Here is a 5867-nt window from a genome sequence, read left to right as displayed (position 1 = left end):
TGAGGGGCACCAGGATAACATGGGGTAACAAATGTGCTCACAGGCTGGGGCACAGTGATGGTATCAAGTGTGTGTGCATGTGTGTGTCAAATACATGAAACTGCACACTTAAATGTGTGCATTTACTCCAATAAAGCTATTCAAATGGTCATAAATTATGGGATATTCCAATATGTTACAAAACTTCAGTGCACATAGTGATGATACTGGGAAATCTAGGAGGGCAAGGGGTCTACCTCTTCCCCCTGCACCCCCTCACCTCAGAGCTGGAGCTGAGCACATGGATTGTGAGAACGGGATCTGAGTGTGCATATGCACACAGAAAACACGCCACACAGGCCATGCACTTACACACGCACACGTCCGCACAGCCTGCTCCCCACCTTTCTTGCAATTTCTGCCATTTGCCCAGGGGTCCCCTAGGGTCTGGCCCGACACTGCAGCAGACCAACCCCATCCCGATCCAGCTGAGCCAGAGTTGCCTCGCAACCTGGGGGTGGGATGAGGGGCCATGTGGTCAGCCTCTGAGGCGCTGAGGTGTCTGTTCTGCAGGAAGCAACCGCAGCCTGCCTGAGAGCACCCCCCGACCCCGTCCCCGGGGGCAAGACTCAGGCCTCCTCCAGGCCTCCCGGGTGAGCACACGCCACACACCCAACTCACACGCCACACACACTGCCCCACACACTCCAGACACCCAACTCACACTCACAACACTCATTCCCCCACACACGCCACACACTCCACACACCCAACTCACACACCACACACTCTGCCCCACACACTCCAGACACCCAACTCACACACTCACAACACTCATTCCCCACACACACGCCACACACTCCACACACCCAACTCACACACCACACACTCTGCCCCACACACTCCAGACACCCAACTCACACTCACAACACTCATTCCCCCCACACACGCCACACACCCAACTCACACACTCACAACACTCATTCCCCCACACACGCCACACACCCAACTCACACACTCACAACACTCATTCCCCCACACACGCCACACACTCCACACACCCAACTCACACACCACACACACTGCCCCACACACTCCAGACACCCAACTCACACTCACAACACTCATCCCCCCACACACGCCACACACCCAACTCACACACTCACAACACTCATTCCCCCACACGCACACACTCCACACACTCTTGCCCCACACACTCCAGTACACCCAACTTCACACACTCACAACCACTCATTCCCCACACACCCACACCACAACACCCCAACTCACACCACCACACACACTGCCCCACACACTCCAGACCACCCAATCACACTCACAACACTCATTTCCCCCACACACGCCACACACTCCACACACCCAACTCACACACCACACACTCTGCCCCACACACTCCAGACACCCAACTCACACACTCACAACACTCATTCCCCACACACACACCACACACCCAACTCACACACCACACACACTGCCCCACACACTCCAGACACCCAACTCACACTCACAACACTCATTCCCCCCCCAACACACTCCAGACACCCAACTCACACGCTCACAACACTCATTCCCCCCACACACGCCACACACCCAACTCACACACACACAACACTCATTCCGCCCACACATGCCACACACCCAACTCACACACACACAACACTCATTCCCCCACACACGCCACACACTCCACACACCCAACTCACACACCACACACTCTGCCCCACACACTCCAGACACCCAACTCACACACTCACACACTCATTCCCGCACACACACTCCATACACCCAACTCACACACACACAACACTCATCCCCCCCACACACACTCCACACACCCAACTTACACACTCACAACACTCATTCCCCCCCACACACTCCACACACCCAACTCACACACACACAACACTCATTCCCCCACACATACTCCATACACCCAACTCACACACCACACACACTCGCCCACACACTCCAGACATCCAACTCACACACTCACAACACTCATCCCCCCACACACACTCCACACACCCAACTCACACACACACAACACTCATTCCCCCACACATACTCCATACACCCAACTCACACACCACACACAACACTCATTCCCCCACACACACTCCACACACCCAACTCACACACATACAACACTCACTGCCCCACACACACTCCATACACCCAACTCACACACCACACACACTCGCCCACACACTCCAGACATCCAACTCACACACTCACAACACTCATTCCCCCACACACACACCACACACCCAAGTCACACACTCACAATACTCATTCCCCCCCCACACGCCACACACCCAAGTCACACACACATACAACACTCATCCCCCCCACACATGCCACACACCAAACATACACACCACACACACCCCCCCACACATACCGCACCCCCAACTCACACACTCACAGCACTCATTCCCCACACACACGCCACACACCCAACTCACACACACACACACACACACTCCTCCTACACACACTCCACACACTCAGCACATTCACACCACCATGCACACACACACACACATTCTGCACTCGCACACGCTTCCGACGCAAAGCCTGCCTCTCTGTGGAGGAGTCTGAAGGTGACCCTCCATCCCCAGCACAGAGCCGGTCACACGCCCACCCCCACAGGAGTCCTCACTCATCTCCCCGTGTGACAGGCCCAGGTAGTGTCCCCGCTGAGGACTTCGGGAGATGGTGGTCGGGGCCTGACGGTGCCCTCCTGGGTCCTGGCCCTGAGGGAGGTGCAGGAGGGACACACAGGAGCTGAGGTCACTGTGGAAGTGGCCTGTACATGCGTTCAGGGAGGGCGGAATGTGACGTGTGTGCGTTATATGGATGAGTGAGGTGTGTGAGGTGTGTGGTGTGTTTGTGTGAGGTGTGTGTGTGATGCTTATTGTGTGTGTGTCGTGTGTCTTGTGCGGTATGTGGTGTTCACCGTGTGTGATGTGTGTGGTGTTTATTGTACATACAGTGTGCGTGTGTGAGATTGGGCGGTGTGTGTTTGTGTGTGACACCTGTTTGTGTTGGAGGGTTGTCACTCACACAGCACCGTCGCCCCTTTCACCCCAGCAGCCCAGCCCCTCGACAACTCAAGCACACACATCCCGAGCCCTGAGCCGACGGCCTGGAGTGGGAGGGACGTGCACACATCCCAGGACCCGGGGGCTGAGCGCGGCTGCGAAGGAGGCCGCGGGGGACCCTCTTTTAGTCATTTCTTTTAGTCATTTCTCCACTCAGGATGCAGAGCCCCTCCGCCTGTCGCCTACTTCACGGCTGGCCTGCAACTGTCCCCAGCCTCACTCTCTCCTCAAACACGAAGGCTTCCATTTCCTCCGGAACAAAGTCCAAAATGTCCCTCAGCCAGAGAAGATTCCTGCACGCAGGGGTGCACAGCCCATGGCAAGAAGGGTGTCGCAACGCCCCATCGGCTCCCGGTCACCGGCGCCCCAGGAAAACGTGCAGAACTTCCACAGCCCAGTGAGGCTGACACTGGCCCAGAGCTTGTGCCGAAAACCCAACACGGGAGGGCAAGGAGACTCCAACAGGGGTCCCCCAGAGGAAGGAAGCCCTGGGCGGAGAGCAAGGTGGGCAGGCCTGGGGTTTGCAGCCAGACTGGGAGACGAGCGCCCAGCCAGCCTGTCTGCCCCAGAACGCCCCAGGTCACTCTGCCACCCAGCTCCATGGAGCGCTCTGTTGCCCAGATGATTTTTTTTTAGCAAGAAAATAAGTTAGACTAGTATTTTTTTTGCAAACCTGGCTCTGACAAGGGTCTGAAATGTCTGTTATAATCTGCTTATGTTGAGCAGGGAGCTTCCTTTTCTAATTGACTCTTCACTGGAGAGTAATTAACCTCAAAACTGTTTACAGCCGAGGAATTACAACATGGCTTAGAGATTGCGATTTGAAGGATGGGTGTATGTTAGATTAAAAATCTTTTCTGAGTTTGCTATTACCCTCTCTAAACATGGCAAGGCCCTACACGGAGAAGCTCAGGTTTAGTATAATTAACTTTTAAGGACTTGAACCTGTCTGGATGTGTAATTTCTTCCCACAACATTTGGGAGCTATTATGTAGCCCATGATGTCATTAACATAATTATTGTCAGCATTTCATGCTGCAGTTTCTTCCTCTTATAGCTGAACTTGCATACATAATCGTTTTTCTCTTCTATTGGTCATATTGCTTTACTCAGTTCCTCAAACACCGTGTGGCTTCCTATTTCCTAAAGATCGGATCACCTCTTTTTAGTGCAGGGCTCTGGGTCTGGGGCCACACCTGCCTCTAAGCTCCAGCCACAGAAGTAGAATCAGGCCCTGAAGACACAGCATGAGCCTTTGTTTGCCCTAGAACACACTTCCTGTCCATGCTCCAGCTAATCCTTTACCCTATGGCATAGTTCAAATGTCCCTTCCTACAGAAAGTCCTCCAGGATTTCCACCCTGTGGTTCACCCAAGAGAGGAGAATTGGAACCAGGCTGCCCCGACCTCTTTTTTGCTGGGAGCCTCCAGGGTAGCACTGGGGTGATGGAAGTGGCCGGTCCAGGAAGAGCTTGATTAAAGTTCAAGGTCAAATTCTGTAGGGTCTGTTTGTCTGGCTCCAGGACAGGAAGGCAGCTCGGTTGGCAAGGAAAGGCAGTGACCAGATTCTCCTTCCTCTGACCATGGTTGGTTTTGGACAGTGATACCCGCTACCATCACACCAGACTTTGTTCCTGAAAGTCACTCCCCTCTCCGTGGTCAGGTTCCAAATCAATTAGGCGAGTACCTTGCAAGACTAACACACAGTCAGACAGCTAGTTGCCAAGGGTCACACTTGGGATCAAGTTTTCTTTTAGTCATTTTTGTGTTGGGAAATAAAAAAAGTTTGATTACTTGTCTTTTAGAGAAGTTTATGATGACCAAGTCGCTCTTCTCCAGTTCAGTTTTCAGGGGTTCTCGGTAGCAAAAAAATGCTGCTTTTAATTACTTGAGGGTCTTTGAGAGGTCTTCCCTGGTGGCTTAGATGGTAAAAAATCTGCCTATAATACAGGAGACCCAGATTTGGTCCCTGGGTCAGGAAGATCCCCTGGAGAAGGGAGTGGCTACCCAGTCCAGTATTCTTGCCTGAAGAATCCCATGAATGGAGGAGCCTGGCGGGCTGCAGTCCATGGGGTCGCAAAGAGTCGGACACAACTGAGTGACTAACGCTTTCACTACTTTGGGAGGGTGGGGTTCAGAGTATCTATCAGGTAAATGGAGAGGACCTGGGAGGAAGGGGGACCCCGTGCACAGAACACTGTCCAACCCAGAGCAAATCGGGGCGGGGGGTGGACACTGTCCATTCACCTCCAGGATGCTCCCTACCCCATTTGCCGATGTGACACCCCGACCATGACTGATGGGCTCTTTGCTTCCATTGGGTTTGCAGCCTTGACCCACTCTGTCCTTGAGCTCTAGAGGTGACCGTCTGGGACCGCTGGGTGGTCCCAGAGTCTGCACCCCGGCCTTGAAAACACGCTCAGGGGCAGACCCCTGCAGGGCTCCCGCAGGGCACCCATGCAGTCCGCCCCCATCCCGCACCCTCCATGCTCCTGTCTTCTCTAAAGAACCTTTCTGGACAAACCGCACGCACACAGGAATGCACCCTGCATCTCAAGGTCCGCTTCGCAGAGGACAGGCAGGCCTAGGTCCCCACGCGGCACAGCCCGGCGCAAAGGGGCGGGAGACCGGCCCGGTGCTCGCGGAGGATGAGGTGCGCCTGCGGGTGTGGCCGGATTCGATTCCCCTGGGTGCGCCTGAGCGCATGCGCATTCCCGAGTGAAAGCTGACGATCGGCCGAGCCAGCGCGTCCCAGCCTGGCGCC

Source organism: Cervus canadensis, chromosome 2 (assembly GCF_019320065.1).
Source record: "Cervus canadensis isolate Bull #8, Minnesota chromosome 2, ASM1932006v1, whole genome shotgun sequence".
NCBI lineage: Eukaryota > Metazoa > Chordata > Mammalia > Artiodactyla > Cervidae > Cervus > Cervus canadensis.
The sequence above is the reverse complement of the archived record's forward strand: the minus strand, read 5'-3'. Positions refer to the sequence as shown.